Genomic DNA, 14,369 nt, shown 5'->3' with positions numbered 1-14,369 from the left:
CTGCCATACTACATTTCAAACTATTTTAGACAACATTTTTGCATTATTTTATAATTTTATGCATGCAGTTTTATAGTCTCATTAATTGCATTAAATATTTGTACTTTTAAAATTGGACACATTGCAGGTCTATTTATGTGAACTGCAAAAAAGTTTAAATATGAAAAATATATATATTTTAAATATTCATAAAAGTTAGGTTTTAATTTAAAGTTAATGACCACGTTATTTGTCAGCTCCCCTTCAACTGTTGCACAACACAGAGCTTTGGGTAAAACTTGATTAAACTTAACCAATCTTAAAGAAAGGGATTTATACTTTCATTCCCTGTGTCGCTGCATGAGTTCGGGTTGCTGCGTATCTGCTTATTTTAGACATTCTGTGGAGTGATCTGATCCCTGCATCCCTAGGACATTTTGTCTCATTTTCTTCTCAGCATCTAAAATAATGACATAATCTGGAGAATAGAAGCAATGTAATAGGATTTCACTGTGTTTTTAAGAACACATTTGACTTGACATCTGGAAGGCTCATTGAGGGTGAAAGAGGTTAAAGATCCTTCAAAGAGGGGAAACAGGTGCATCTGTCACTACTCAACAACTGCAGATGATTGTGAAAAGCCTCACTTTTGAACTCTATAAACCACAGAGAGTGAGTCTGCAGAGAAATAGCTCTTGTTTAGTTTGTAAAGTATTTTTGAACAGAAGGGATGAGTAACTAGCGTGCTGTCCGGGTGAGCAGTGGGTGTGTAGGTGGATAGAGGGTCGCTAACATGCAGCTTCACGTCCAACATGATGCAACTGTCCAATGGTTGAGGTGATGTAGTTTAGTGGTTAGAGGGATATTCTCAGTTCAGTGCAAGTTAAACTCAGTTGACAGCATTTGTGGCATAATGTTGATTACCACAAAAAAAAAAATAATTTCCACAAATCCCTCTTTCTCCTTAGAGTGAGACACTTACAATGGAAGTGAATGAGGCCAATCAGTAAATGTAAAAATATACAGTTTTAATAGTATAGCCACAAGACATAAACAATATGCATGTTGTTAACATCATTTTGGTGTGGAAAAAAAATGCTTACTAACCTTTACATTTTACAACTTTTTTGCCATGACAATGAAACGTCATAAACCTGTAACCCAATAGAGTGACTAAAATTATTTAAACAGCTTTACAGCTCAAATAATACACAAGTTTTAACAGAAGAATTAGTTTTTTTTTAATTTATTTTTTATTTATTTTTATAAATTGTAAGCTTTATATTTCTGCTATTAAATCTGAAAATGCCCATATTTACTTCCATTGAGTTCCTTCTATGATCTGAATAGGTTTTATTTTGAAGATCTGAATACGTAACTGGAAGGTTATAGGTTCAAATCGTTCAGTTCAAATCACTATCAACTAGCAATTTGTTAGGAGATGTGCACTTTTTATCATTAACTTATCCTGATAAAACAGATGCTTTAAGAGAAAACCATGACTGAAAATGAAAAATAGAAAATAGCAGGAAAACACCTTCTGGAGATCCTGTGCATTGTTGTGGTGTGATCAGAGCTGGTAAAGACAAAAACTCAGATTAACGTCTGTTACTTTGTCACATCTTACATGATTAGGATTAGCTGCATTTAAACTCAATGTGACGTGCACTATCAAAGGTTTTATTCTGCTGTTTGATGCTAGAGAAAAGGAGAGAAAAGAGCGAGGGGAGAGTTTTGTGTTGTTGGTGTGCTCCCATTTGAGAGGAGTTCAAAGAAATGTCCATAGAGAGAGGGAATACTGGTAAACACTGGTAATGCACTGGACTTTATTAATGCTGTGGGGCACCTCACATTCACACATTCTAACAGGAAGTGACGGCTTCAGCCTATATCAGGTCAGATATTTTGAGCCTAAACTACTAGTGATGGGTGGATCAATCTTGAAATATGATGCTTCTGAAAATGTTATTGAGAGGATCAATTCTAAATTGGCTATATTATGCCGGGTTTTTTTTGTTTTTTATTTATTTATTATTCTTTAGGCTATAGGCCTATTTATTCAAATGTAGGCCTTCACTATGTAACTTTTTTGTTCAAAATTAAGTGAATTTAAATAATGAATCAATACATCATCAATCCTTAATCCAAAATGTGTTTTTGTCTCACCCTAATTCACTATGGTAAGCCATAGTGAATAAGTTTCCGACCTGACAGGATGTTTTCGCGGGAAAATCGCGTACTACGTCACTGGCCAGTGCTTGTCTCGTCTCGTCAACTCCGTCAACTTTGTCGCGTGTATTAGTGTATTCAGTGTAGCATAAATAGGTGTCACAACAAATGAGAAAGGATGACATGGAACCACGCTAAATCTCAAACCTCCGGGAATCAACCGTTTTAAAAAACGCCGAACGGGAGTCTGCTGGCAAAAAGAGAACGCGACAGAGCTCGTATAAAACGAGAATCAACATTGGCTTGGCTTGGCTTGGCTTGGCTTTTCGGAGACGGCGAGAACTGAGGGATTAAAATGTTGTAAAAGCGACACAGAGGTGACATTTTTATTACTCAACAGGTGAGTAAGTTATTTTATTCAAATTGCCATAGGTCTTCATAGACATAAAATATGTGTCAGTGCCATTGCTTAGTCTCAATATGCAGACCAGTTGGCCTAATGTTTTTTTTTCTAAGGCATGTTTATAAAAGCTACTTAAATATCCTAATTGAACTAAGGCCTAATCCTGGCTTAATCTAAAACCGGTATGTGAAACCGGTAAAGCATTATCTATTGTGAGGGTCATTTCATTATGGTTGTTGTAGCTCTGTGATGGAATATATTTTCAAGGAAGTACTGTCTATTAATGGGTATATAGCTACAGTAACATCTTCAGATAGTCATCTAAATTGCTTATATCTCTTGAGCCTAGGATAGTTAATGTTTTTTTTTAAAAGTAGAATAACCATATTCATCCGCACAGTCACGCGGAGCTGAAGCACAACCAAAACTATGTTCTTCCGCAAAATGCATGCGGTTTAGTTTTTTTAACCACTAGAGGGCCGAAAGTTCAATCGTGTACATTTAAATAAAATTTCGTATAAATATTACAATTTTAGTAGTGAAAAATATGAACATGGCTAGAAAATAGTTGTGTCATTTAAAAACTATTTGTCCTAATTCAGCATTCAGCCACCACAGCACTCAAACGCACAGAGAGCAGTGCTTGCCAGAGGTAATGACTAAAAAAAAGCTAAAAACAATAAAGCTAAATATGAGATTTATTATTAGTGAATGTTTTTTCTTTCTGTTTTTTTTTCAGTAAAACTATAGAAATTGTTAATAAACAAATCTAAACAGTCTGTTAATTTGCATTTTATGAATATTTTGTGGCTATTTAATGTTTATTGGCTACAATTCTATTTTATCCTCAGGAATTATGAAACTTATATTGGGAACATTGGCTTTGATGTAGGCCTACATTGTATTGAAAAGAAATGCCTAATTCTAAGGGAAATCACTCCACCCCTATATAATTTTGGTGTCTTCTTAGATTATACTGACCGACCTTACAACCATGCAAAATAGATTTTTGTTGTTGTTGTCTACATAAATTAGTTCTCTTAAGCATGAAGATATCAGACAATCCTCCGTCTGTCAGAGATGTGTTGATCCCTATTAGACATCACATTTCTCTGCAAATGTAGGCTAACTCTTGATCTCAATATGAGCTAGCTAAATCCAGCCAGCCAAAGTATTTGCTGTGAAGAGCTTCAGATTCAGAGAGAAAGTAATAAAGGGGGGGGGTTGATTCGGTCTTTGTCATCCATATTCAATCAAACATTCATTCAGAGCATTCAGCACATTTCAGACAGAATAAATGCAGGCCTTTCCATTCACCAATCACACAGCTAATTACACACCCCCTAACAAAACGAATGAAGTCATCATAATTAACTGCCTCTAGTGTCAAGAATTCATCTCGGCCTGTCTGAGCATTTGTTAAATCTCCAAAGAAACTGTTCAAAACATCAGAGTGATCCAAGAACTGACTTTAGATGCACAGTGACGCACGCACGCACACACACACACACACACACACACACACACACACACACACACACACACACACACACACACACACACACACACACACACACACACACACACACACACACACACACACACACACACACACGTAAACAATCTCTTGAAATCCTCAGTATATTCAAATTAGATGTATACTTGATCTGTAGTCCTTTTTTGAGAATGATAAATGGCTTTGTTTCACTGTAAAAAGTGATCGAGCATCAGTTGATTTAACTTAAAAAAAAATTGTAAACCTGTTGCCTTAAAATTATGAAGTAAATAAACTTCATGCTTAATTGAAAAAAATAATGTGGAAAATTACTTTTGTGGGGTTTTTTTCTTCTTCAATTAAGCATTAAGTTTCTTTACTTAATAATTTTAAGGCAGCCAGGTTTACAAAAAATGTTCAAGTAAGTGAACTGAACACTTTTTACAGTGTTGGTATTTTTTTTTTCATGTTTGTTAAAGGTTTCTCACCAAGGGTGCCTTTATTTGATCAAAACTAAAAACAGTTTAGCCTAATTTTTACAATGATTATTGCAATTCAACACAACTGCTTTATATTTTCAGATTAACATTTTTTTATTGACACTTTTCAGAATACAACACAATATATCTGTACAGAAGCAACATTTTTACCCCGATTGCATTCCTCCCCCCACCCCCACAACAAATCCCCAACTACAGCTTGAGATCACAACTTGGCTGTATAATTAAATACAATTAAGATAACTTTTAGCATATAGTGGTGAGAAAAAGAAAATAATAATAATAATAATAAACAAATTTCTATTTGTCACATGATCCTTCAGAAATCATTCTCATAATTGATTTGGTGCTCAAAAAACATTTATCCTTCTTATTATTAATAATGTTGAAAACAGTCATACTACTGATTAATATTTTTGTGGAAACCATAACAATTTTTTTTTTCAGAATTCTTTGATAAAAAGAACGATTAAAATAACATTTACTTGAAATATAAATCTTTTGTAACATTTTAAATGTTTTACTATCACTTTTGATAAATGTAATGCTTTGCTGACTAAAAGTATAAAAAAATCTGACTAACCCCAAACTTTTAAACAGTATGTATTCAAAAATTCATTGCACACAGCGGAGCAAATGTATATTCTTCAATTTTCGTTGTTGTTGTTGTTGTTGAAGAATTCCATTTCTGTATATCCTGGTCAAACCTCGGCTCCCATATTGATATGGTCATAGTACCAGAAATGCCCTAATTGAGCCACAGAGTCCTTGTATTAGTAAATCGTCTATATTAATTTTGTTCGTCTGCTCTCTGTAATCAGGTTAGAGTATGTTCACCAGATGGACCCTTTCTGGGCTCCTGTGTGTCTTTGTAAGTTGCACAAACACACTTACACACATTTCTCTCACTTAAGGGCATCAAGTCTCCTGAAGACCCCCCTTCTCTATTTGTTCCAATCAGCCATTTTGGACAGTTTTCTTGCACCTGTGTGTAGCAGTCAGGTCTGTTTACTCCTTCAGTTCTCTCTCTCTCTCTCTCTCTCTCTCTCTCTCTCTCTCTCTCTCTCTCTCTCTCTCTCTCTCTCTCTCTCTCCCCCTCCCTCTCAGGCTTTCTTTGGGATGCTCTGTAGCTGTAAAGCAACCATCCAGAAAACCTAAGCAACCACCATGCAGTGCCTTATGACAACTCTGAACACCCTAGCAACCATTCAGTACACCCTAGCAACAACCAAGCAATGCCCTAGCAACTACTCTGAACACTCTTGCAACTATTTAGAGAACTATAGGTACCAAAAAAACACTAGCAACCACCAAGTGATGCCATAATAACTACTCACTGTAGCAACCATTCAGAGAACCACAGGAACTAGAAAACCCTAGCAATCACATAGCAATGCCCTAGAAACCACTCTGAACACCCCAGCACCTATAACAAATCTTAGCAACCATCAAGCAATGTCCCATTAACTACTCTGAACAGTCTAGCAACCATTCAGGTAACCGTTGGAATCAGATCAACCAATGGCCTAGAAGCCACTCTGGACACCCATGCGGTCAGGGCTCGACCTTGAGTTTTACTCCCGGTTTCACAGACAATCTTAAGCCTAGTCCTGGGCTAAAATGCATGTTTGAGCTGTTTTAACTGAAAGCAACTTCCACTGGCATATCTTAAAATATGTCTGTGCTATTGTTTTGTCTCAAGATGCACACCAGTAATGTTTTTTTTTCTTTTTCGAAAGCACGTTTATAAAAGTTACTTAGATGTCCTAATTTATCTAAGGCCTAATCCTGGCTTAATCTAAGCCCTGTCTGTGAAACCAGGCCACAGTTTACAAATTGAAAAATAAATATTACAGCAAATGTGTGTTTGAGAATATTTTCCATTGGTAGAATCTAACTAGCAATCGGACATGAGCTGGTCAGTGCAGGAACTATGAAGTTTTGCCAGAAACTATTGTTACCATGGTGAATTTTTGTAAGGGTTGCAGTGGCTGCATTTAAGAGTAAACAATCCATTTGTGGAAGCAGAGAGGGTAACGGCAATCAACACAATCTCCAAATGTCCATTCTGTGTTTTCAAGGCGATTCAGCACAGGCTACGGCTGTCTGATGAAGTTAGCATGATGGTCTAAGTTGAAGACTTAGAGTTTTTTTTTTGGTGTTTGTGTGGCTGAGAGTCTCTCCCCAGGGTGGTGTACTGACTCCATGGTTAGGCACAATCTGCCCCTCATTATAAATAGACGAAAACATTGGTCACCGGTAAGACAACAATTCAGAAAGAAAGCGAAAGAGAGACAGGCTGTGAATGACCCTAGAGAGAAGTCACATAGAGCATTCTGTGCCAACACGAGAAGCTTCAAAATGGACAACCCTGTCAGAGCCCTTTGTGTATTATGAACATGAGGTCTGTGTGGAAACACTATTCAAAAATTCACTCTGTTGTGCAAGCACTCAGTACACACTCTGCAGGAAGAATGCAGCAAGAATAGCCAATAAGTGCAAAACCACTAATAAAAAAACAAAACAATTACGACTCTCAAACTAGATTAAAATTCTAATTTTACACTAATTTGAAATAAGAAAACAGTGTATGGGGCAAATAAACAATATTATTTTGCACAATAATCTATGTATATATAAAATGTTTGAACATTTATGGCATTTATATTATATTATATTATATTACATTATATTATACGTTAAAGACTCTCCAGTAAAGGATGTGTCTATATCTATTCACATGTCAGTAGCTGCATTTACATGGACCCTAATAATCCGATTGTAATCGGACTAGTAGCACACTCGGATTAAAAAAAGTCACTTGTAACAATGTCAATCGGAATAAATTGTGCAAATATGATTACAATTTCATTCTGATTGTAAGGAGTGGTTTAAACCTTTTCTAATCCGTTCGAGAGAACATGTAAACACTTGAAACTGGAAAGTACTACAAATGTGCAGTGATTTAGAGATGGTGTAATGACGCATGGAACGAGTTGTTGTTATAGTTGAATAAAGTGTCATAAATGACTGTTGTCATTTTAAAATTCCCCTTCCACTCATCTTCTTTGAAGTGGAGCAGGACAACGACACACCAGTCCTTGTTTCGGACTCTCATCCACAGATGCCTTGTTTTGGGGGCGTTTTTTACTGCTTGATAAATTTAAGCAGCACGGCACAATGGTTCGTTTGCTCATCGTCTCCTAATTAGGACCTAAAATAAATAAATATTAAGTCTGCTCTTTAAAACAAAGAAAAGTAGCAATGTAGGAGAATAGTGTGTGGAAACAGTGGGAAACTCTGTATTCGTGCAGTGTGCACATGTTAAAATCAATCAATTTCGTTTTGAAGCTTGTGACATATAAACGTGCACATCAACCCGATCACTTTATTTTGCGTTCATTTGAACACTACGTTCACAGAATGAAGGTGTACATGTAAAGGGAGCTAGTGTGTCCTGTTTTCATTCACTGGATATGGGACTATATCTGACTAAATACATGCTGTCATTATGTATGAAGAGGCAGAGACAGAGTTGAGAAAGAAAACATCAAACTGAGAGACACTGAGTCTGCTGTACAGTGTAATTCTTGGAAAAATTCTCTAACATCGTGACACATATGCATAAACACTCAAACATGCGAATGCGTCGTGCAACAGGCCGCATTCCTTTGACAGCTTGAGTTTTGAAGTGACTCTAATTTGTTTGAATTAATGAACTCCTTTTCACTGGTCTATTGGCAAAGAAGTGACAAAACTTCCCTAATTAATCAATAAAGTTTTCCAATTACTGTGGCAATCTGATTCCATTCAATGTAATGAATTCAGAGCAAAGTCCATGAAACTTTAATGCCATTAAAACTATAAAAAATAACTAGTAGGCTGCCTTCGGAAGGGAACTGTAAACTGTGGTATGAGACTAATTACTGTGATACCACAGTGTCTCTAATGCTACGGTGGACCAGTAGGGCACAACACAACGAAATTTAAGAAGCAAACATAAGTTCACAACACAACGAATTCAAGCCACAACACAACGGAAATAATCTACAACACAATGAAATCAAGCCACAACACAACGAAATCAAGCCACAACACAACGAAATCAAGCCACAACAAAACGGAAACAATCTACAACACAACGAAATCAAGCCACAACACAACAAAATCAAGCCACAACACAACGAAATCAAGCCACAACAAAACGGAAACAATCTACAACACAACGAAATCAAGCCACAACACAACAAAATCAAGCCACAACACAACGAAATCAAGCCACAACAAAACGGAAACAATCTACAACACAACAAAATCAAGCCACAACACAACGAAATCAAGCCACAACAAAACGGAAACAATCTACAACACAACGAAATTTAAAAAGCAGACATAAGTTCACAACGAATTCAAGCCACAACACAACGGAAACAATCTACAACACAACGAAATCAAACCACAACACAACGAAATCAAGCCACAACACAACGAAATCAAGCCACAACACAACGAATTCAAGCCACAACACAACGGAAACAATTCACAACACAATGAAATTAAGCCACAACACAACGAAATCAAGCCACAACACAACTGAAACAATCTACAACACAACAAAATCAAGCCACAACACAACGGAAACAATCTACAACACAACAAAATCAAACCACAACACAACGGAAACAATTCACAACACAATGAAATCAAGCCACAACACAACGAAATCAAGCCACAACACAACGAAATCAAGCCACAACACAACTGAAACAATCTACAACACAACGAAATCAAACCACAACACAACGAAATCAAGCCACAACACAACTGAAACAATCTACAACACAACGAAATCAAACCACAACACAACGAAATCAAGCCACAACACAACGAAATCAAGCCACAACACAACGAAATCAAGCCACAACACAACGGAAACAATCTACAACACAACGAAATCAAGCCACAACACAACGAAATCAAGCCACAACACAACGAATTCAAGCCACAACACAACGGAAACAATTCACAACACAATGAAATTAAGCCACAACACAACGAAATCAAGCCACAACACAACTGAAACAATCTACAACACAACAAAATCAAGCCACAACACAACGGAAACAATCTACAACACAACGAAATCAAGCCACAACACAACGAAATCAAGCCACAACACAACGAATTCAAGCCACAACACAACGGAAACAATTCACAACACAATGAAATTAAGCCACAACACAACGGAAACAATTCACAACACAATGAAATTAAGCCACAACACAACGAAATCAAGCCACAACACAACTGAAACAATCTACAACACAACAAAATCAAGCCACAACACAACGGAAACAATCTACAACACAACAAAATCAAACCACAACACAACGGAAACAATTCACAACACAATGAAATCAAGCCACAACACAACGAAATCAAGCCACAACACAACGAAATCAAGCCACAACACAACTGAAACAATCTACAACACAACAAAATCAAGCCACAACACAACGAAACCAAGCCACAACACAACGGAAACAATTCACAATACAACGGAAACAATTCACAACATAACGAAATCAAGCCACAACGAAACGAAATCAAAGCCACAACACAACGAAAATGCTCCTGACCACCAGAGGGCTCTCGAAGCGCGGTAAAGTTAGTTTTACTTGCCACTGTTCTATAGAGTCGGCAGTCTAACAAATACTAGTCTAATTAATACAAATACCACTTGGTGGAATTGGCAGACGTTCCCTTATGCCTGGCTCACACTACAGGACAGGAGTTTTAAAATCCTAACCGATTGTGAAATCTAGTTGCAGCACACACTTAAGGAGAATCTTTGCAGATTTTCTTCCCTCAAAACTTAAACATGCTCATACTACAAGATTGGAAAATCGCAGCGCATCACACACTACAAAATGTTATTAAGATTATCGTGCCAGAGGAAGCTCCTCACGTTATCTCACGCAGCAGATCGGAAGTGAAAAAGCGGATGTAATCAAAATATCTGTCCTTCATATCAAGTCATATTCGTGAAAAGTTTGCCATGTCAAAAATCATAATTTTAACATTTAAGGATATTTCCAATTAATGGCGTCAGCGCTGGTCAATACAATGAATCAATGCCATTAATCTCTATGAAGTGACGCATCAGCTTAAGCGTTGCCCTGTTGTTTTTACGACTCACTCAAAGGCAGTCCCTTGCCGCCACCTTATTGGCTAATGTGACAGTACTGACGTAATCACAGTCTTGCTCATGCTGATTTAAAATCCTTAATATCAAACATGATTGATATAATCGGGGCGGGCCTGATTTGTGTGAGAGCAAATCGGGAGGTGCAAGATTCGAGCTGTGAATGCCTCACATTACCAGATAATCTCCTGTAACTCCTGTAACATCGGAACCGATTGAGGTCCTCGACAAGATTTTTTTCTCTGATTCTCAGGAGGGGAAAATCAGGGATAAATCGGCCTAAATCTCCTGTTGTGTGAGCCAGGCATTAGGCATTATGCATTATATAAATATTATAAATATAAATATTAATGTGGTTACATACTGTTAAACCTATTTGTGGTATTGATATCTTTGTAAGACTGCAGACTCTATAGAACAGTGGCAAGTAAAACTAACTTACCATACTCCGAGAGCCCCCTAGTGGTCAGGAGCATTACCGTTGTGTTGTAGCTTTGATTTCGTTGTGTTGTGGCTTGTTTCCGTTGTGTTGAGGCTTATTTCCGTTGTGTTGTGGCTTGATTTCGTTGTGTTGTGACTTATTTCCGTTGTGTTGTGGCTTGTTTCCATTGTGTTGTGGCTTGATTTCATTGTGTTGAGGTTTGCTTTAATTTTTTTTTTTGCTTTGTGCCCTACTGGGCCACCGTATAATGCCTTTGGCAAACTGATTTCAGCCTTGCAGGAAGTTACAGTATGCTTGTTAATGTTGCAAACAATCCTGTGTATTGCATTCAATACAGGGCCAAGAGCCTGATATTGCTGTGTATTCTAATAAGATTATAGCAGCAGAACATTATGTCTTGTCATGATATCTGTAAAACTAGACAAATAATGTTAGTAATGGGTAGCAAAAAGACACAAAGAACTGAATTTACACATAGGCTGCTGTTTTGTTTACCATCTTTCTGATTTATGTTTAACTTTTAGGGCACTCTATAACACTGGTTTACAGTGGGTTGAAGAGCACTACTTCAGTGCTTGCTGTTTTTTAAAACTATATAGAACAATACATTTTCAAGGTTATTGGAGTCGCTTTGTTTTGTCACTTCATTGGTCTATCAAGCTCTAGAAGGGTAAATATGTAGAGGAATGCCAAAGTGCAGCAGAAGCCTTCGAAAAATCTCTTGGTGACCAATAATGTTAAATTCTGAAGCTAATGCAATATTGTAGATTTACTTCAAACAAAGGCTCTTAACCATGTTCAAATGTTAATACCAATAACCAATAACCAAGTGTCAGTCATTGATAGGAGTAATGTAGCAAATAAATAAAAGGTTTGTAGAGAAGAACTTTTCACTTGAGGGTCTCCAGGCACTACTGGATAACCTGGCTCTTTTTGGCATTGCTTTAATCACAATGAATCCATGTATAAAAAAACTTCTGAAGCTCTTTCATGCCCAGGGCTCTGAATGCCAAGGGAGTTAGAGAGAGTATATTAGGTCATGGCTATTGGTATTTCCTTGGTTTAACTTTGTACCAGCAGATGGATTTGGTATATCTGCTGAAATTTCATCAGTTTTTCTACAACCTTATTTTTATTTTAACATAAGACATGATTTCATATAGCTCCAAATTTGAAAATGAAACATCACCAAGCTTTCCCAACATAGCAACATAAGCTCTAACAATGGCATACAATAGGGGGTGGAACTATCTGTTAATAACCAAAAGCAATACAGGTCAAATAAGTTTTGACTTTTCAAAAAGTCATTATTTTTGCAATTACATTGCACAGAAATGACAAGCTTCCTTTTAACAATTAATCTACATTTGTCACTTTTAAAATAAATGGGTTGTCCATACCATGAAATAGTTTGATTTGGTGTGGCATTGAGCTTTAGTCCCCTCTAGACAACATCCCTCATTTGTCAGTTATGGAAATGATTAGGCTAATCATTTCATCAAAGTAATTGATGATCGCTACGCCAGGTCTGCCTAACAAGTTCCATGTAGCCTAATTCTTACATAAATATTCCCATAGTTTGCCTATATTAAGATCAACAAAATATGAACAAAAATGCAGTGTACAATTATATTATATTTACATTATTACACCTGCACCTGCTAAATCCTGTTTTTAGCTTGCGTCTCCCTGTGCTTGAAGTTGCTTCTTCACAGATGGTGGAGGAAGGTATTTGTAAACGATTTGGAAAGGGGTGTTTGAGGTGACAGGAAAAGTGGGAGTGACAACCACAGGTTTGTCATCCAGCATCAAAGTCATCTTAATTCTCAAGAGTATTTATAATAGCACTTGGGAGCACTTAGACTCGGCGCAGTAATATCATCACTCCTGAAAAATCCTCTCCCCCTCTCCCTCTCACTTCTGTCATTAGAACCAACGTGACTTTTTACTGCGCCGAGTCGAAGTGCTCCCAAGTGCTATTCCGCCATACATTATAGTTATCCTTTTTACCCGCTTAAAAGCGCCACGTTTTATTTTGTGTCACCATACTTGGTCGTGTAACTGTATTTAAATAGGGAAAACGTGGAGGTGTTTGGTCGCTTCTAACTTCATCTCTGTTTGGATCCTAATGAATGAACTGGGTAGGGATGGGACGATATGAAAATTTCATATCACGATTAAAGTGATTATCGTGATTATCAAAATTATCGTGATTATCAATATTATCACGGTTTTGTTAAAACGAGATGAAAGTGTTCAAAAAGAACTGATGCTCACACTAAAAACAGTTTCATATTTGAAAATCAACAAACAACAAATAAAACAAGCAGCTCTATGCACTTTTTTAAGCAAGATTATATTCTGTGGCATTTCCTTCCTTACAATGACCGTCGTCAATAGCAACGCATTATAACACAGCGCACATCCATTTATCGCAACGGACGCGCACGCGCTCTCTCGTTTCATTCAAATACAACTTGTCGTATTGCGTCTCCGTTCTTGGGCGATTGTTTTGTACGCTGTACAAAATGGATTTATAAACAGGTAAGATTTAAAACATTAATCTCAATTCAATATGTCCCCGTAATTGTGTGGTAAAAAACAAAAACAAAAAAAAACCGGTGTAATAAGTGTACAATGATAGTCTTGTTTGAACTTGTTCGTTCGTCTTTGGCTCAAAGCCACTTGCTGCGAACTTTTCTTCGCGGAAGCTTCACGTTTATTTCAAGTGAGTGAGAGAAAATATTTCAACTCAAAACAACATTTTGTGCCCAATTATTTCCCAGACGTAGTTTTTGGTAAGTTAACTTGCCTTGCGTTCGCTATAAACAGTGGGTGATGGTCCAAGAGGACTCGGCAGATTTGAAGTGTTTCCCCCCATATTGTAGTGACCATCCTCGATTAAGTTTCACTCAGGACTTTTGTAAAAGCCAAAATATGACCACACCTCAAATTTGGTCCTCTTAAAACGCTGAAAAATCTCCCGAGTGTACGGTCACTGCCTTTCGCCAATCCTTCTCGAATAAAAAAAACAACGCTGCGCCTGCGTCAGACTGATGCTGGCTGGACAGGATTTACAGTGAGTTATTAAAATCGCGATAATCAAACACGGTTTTAATGATAATACAATTTTGAACGATAATACTAACCGTCAGTACATTTTATCGTGGTTTATA

General features: G+C 37.0%; 1 protein-coding gene across 1 annotated transcript in view; it reads left to right on the top strand.

Moving 5' to 3' along the window:
* kcnh3 (potassium voltage-gated channel, subfamily H (eag-related), member 3) overlaps positions 1 to 14,369 on the top strand; it is a 134,064-nt gene that overhangs the window by 678 nt on the left and 119,017 nt on the right. The gene's annotated exons all lie outside the window — the stretch shown is intronic.

The sequence above is a fragment of the Leuciscus leuciscus genome (assembly GCF_965113295.1).
Source record: "Leuciscus leuciscus genome assembly, chromosome: 7".
In the NCBI taxonomy this organism is placed as follows: Eukaryota; Metazoa; Chordata; class Actinopteri; order Cypriniformes; family Leuciscidae; genus Leuciscus; species Leuciscus leuciscus.
This window is presented reverse-complemented; position numbering and strand designations above follow the sequence as displayed.